The sequence below is a fragment of the Prosopis cineraria genome, unplaced genomic scaffold (assembly GCF_029017545.1).
Source record: "Prosopis cineraria cultivar Desert tree isolate PC_DT_omini unplaced genomic scaffold, ASM2901754v1 PC5, whole genome shotgun sequence".
NCBI lineage: Eukaryota > Viridiplantae > Streptophyta > Magnoliopsida > Fabales > Fabaceae > Prosopis > Prosopis cineraria.
In genome coordinates this window covers 21,623,038-21,626,476 of record NW_026555336.1, presented here as the reverse complement: position 1 = coordinate 21,626,476, position 3,439 = coordinate 21,623,038, and positions in this window count along the sequence as shown.

Below are 3,439 nucleotides of genomic sequence, written 5' to 3'. Positions count from 1 at the left end.
TTTACAGATTACTTATGATATCAAGAAAACTCTATTTTTAAAGGACAAGTGGTTAAAAATGTTGGAGATCGATGGAAGGACTTTAAGTTCAAACTTACCAAAAAAATATGTGTTTCCTAAGAATGGCAATAAATGATGATAGTGATAATGATGTCGACATGAAAAAATCTTAGAAGAAAATCCATTCATTGATTATGACATGTGGATGAAATTTGTTCACAGTAGACATGATCCTAAATTTTTGGTAAGTGAAACAAGAATATGATAATTTGTTTAGTATTGGTAAAGATTCATTTTTAACAAATGTTTTTTTCAATTATTTGTTAACAGGAAAAAAGTTAAAAAGGGAAGAGCATCAAAAGAAAAATCTATACAACCATACTATGTCTCGCAAGGAGGAAGTATGTATATATTTATAATATAATGACTAGATAAGTGAGAAGCTGAAAGACAAGCAATGGGGGTTGATAATATTGAAGAAGAAATTTCTCCTCCATCTCCTGTTAATCGTGCTCAAGCATAGAAGAGAGGATAGTTGAATAAAAAGGGAGAATTTATTTCTTTGGAGGCTAGAAAAGTGGTTGAGAAAATTGTAAGTATTTTTATAGTCAATATCTTAATCATATGATTGAAATTTTTAACTACATTGGTTTCTATTTACTGTATGCTTTAGGATGCTCTTACAGAAGCATCCTCTGAGAGAGATCTTTATGTCTATTGGTAAGAAGAATATATTGACCATGGCCTTAGGGAGTGAAGAGCACCCCAGCCATGTTAGGGGGTTTTAAAAGGCGTGGGTATAAGAAAATATTTTGGACTCCACCATTAATCTTATACAATACAACAAGTGCAAGTGATGATAGCAAAATGCAAGTTAAGCATGATAATGGAAATACAATCACGATTAGTATTACAGATGCAACCATAATAAGCACCGAAATATGGTGTTATAGATCCAGGGTGTGATCCTAGCCTATCAGATCAAGGAGTACCATGCATACTTTATGTGAAGGATCATGGCGAACGAGTAGTTGCATATGAAAAAGTATAAAACCATGCAATTATAGTCCACCAATAGCAGATACAACATAACCAAGTAAGTTGTGGTTGGTTGAAGAGGTTGTGGATGCTAATGCTTATGTCCTATTCCTATTGAGGAGGGTAAACAATAGGAAAAGCTTATATAATTTATTATTGGTTGAAAAAGCAAGTCCAACAGGTTACTGAAGAGGTATGAAATATTCAATTTTTTTATTTTTTAATTATATCATAGGTATTTCTAATTTTCATTATATATTAATTATAGGAACTTTTACAATCAAAAGAATCTCTGGGCTCAACCCCCAACCGGTGTAAGATGATTTGAAACAGTTGGCTTTGGTGGTAGTTGACATGAATGAATTTTTTGATGAAATAACCCAATTGACAAGATCATTGGAAGCATATTATGTTCAGAGTCAGCAGAAAAGACATTAATGATCTTATTATTTTTAGTGGTAAGACTTGAGAATAATTCAAATTGTTATTGTAAGTATTCATTTTATTTCTAAATTAATATTTAATCTTTTTTATTTCCAACGTATTTTCTTATTATCAAATGTACCTCCACAAAATATTACTGAACTCTATGTCGATAATAATTATAGGTTCTTGTCTCCACTTTTAACTACATGTGGTAAAGTAAACCAAAGAGCTTTTTATATTAGAAAGATGATATACGATCAAAAGAAGAGCTGCTGGTTTTTACCAATTATGGAGAGGTATTAAATTTAATTTCATCCCTTAAAAAAATTTCCTTAATGATGTGATATTAATATAAATTAATATATTGAGTAATATTAGATGGTTCTGTCATTTGCCCATGTGAAAATACCATATACTAGTTTTGTTCACTACAAAGGAAAATAAGCAACAATATGAAGACTTTGATTGACTTATAAGTTTTTGAATAATTCTATTTTGTATTATATTAAACATATATTAATATTTTCTAACTATGTATATTTGGTAAATAAATTTCTAGTGACATATTGGAAATTAGCAAAAATGGTTGACAGAAAAAAAAATGAAATCAAGTAGGTACTAATGCAAGTAAGTATTTCAAATTTATTCCCTAATTAGAATGAAGATTATATTATTGATATAATAAATTTAATTATTTTTATTTTCTTTATAGTGTCCTCAACAACCAAGAAGTATAGAACGCGGTTTGGTTATTATGTGATGATTTTCATATATGAAATCATCACTCAGGTATCACTCACTCATTGATCAAGTTAATATTTGTTAATTATGATTTTAATCATGATGTTTGCCATATACTTGAGTTATTATTCATACATAATGTTATTTAATCTGTAGCACTTCTAACGTTTTAGAGCCATATTCTAAGCAAGAGTTGAGACATATTTGCAACATGTGGTCTATGTTTTTCTTAAAATTAACAGGTTAGAGTAGAAACTTTCTAAATATTTGTATTAAAAAATGTTGACTTTTAGTTCATATGTTTGCACTAAATTATTTTGTACTAGTGTCTGGAGCTACTGTTTATGTATTAATGTAGGTTTTGTATGTAAAAGATGTATATCGTAATTGGTGATTCTATTAAGAAATATAATATTTACGGCTACAGTTATAACATAACTATGGTAAAACGATGCAGGCATGGCAGTTGTAGCCATAATTGTTGCTATATATGCACCTACAAACGCAATCTTTCGCCATAGGTGAGATCAGACCTATAGCGAAAGATACTATTTTTGCCACAGGTGAGTTGGAACCTATGGCAAAAGATATGCATTGGACGACATAATTTTTCACAATAGGTAAGCAAGTACTTGTAGCAAAAAATATCATTTTTTGCCACAGTTGAGTTGGAGACTTGTGGCAAAATATGACATTTTTTACCACTATATTTTTCACCATAGGTGAGCTGGGACTTCTGGCAAAAAATGGCATCTTTCACCACAATTCTGCATAACTATGGCAAAAATGTCATTACTATCACATGATTCTTCTATACACAGCTTCTTCTATCGCAAAAAATGCATTTAACTGTAGTAAAAAATGCATTTTTCGTACTAGTGTTTCTTATTCAAATCTATTTACATTCAAGTGATTGACTCTAACAAGTTATTGAAGTTACAAAGTCAAATTGTATCAGCCTTGTGTGAGCTTGAGATGCATTTCGACTTGCTTTCTTTAACATCATGGTTCCCTAGCAATTCCCTTAGTCAAGAAGGTGCAAATGTGTGGTCCAGCTTATTTAACATGGATTGACCTAGTTGAGCTTATGAATATATTAAAAAGGTATGTGAAAAAATGTATTGTTTGGTTAGGAAAAGAGGAGGAAAAGCCATGGATCTCAACTAGGGTCTCAAAGTGTCCATCGAATGGGGGGAAGAGGAGATGAAGAGAAGAGAGGGTTGTCTGTCAAATG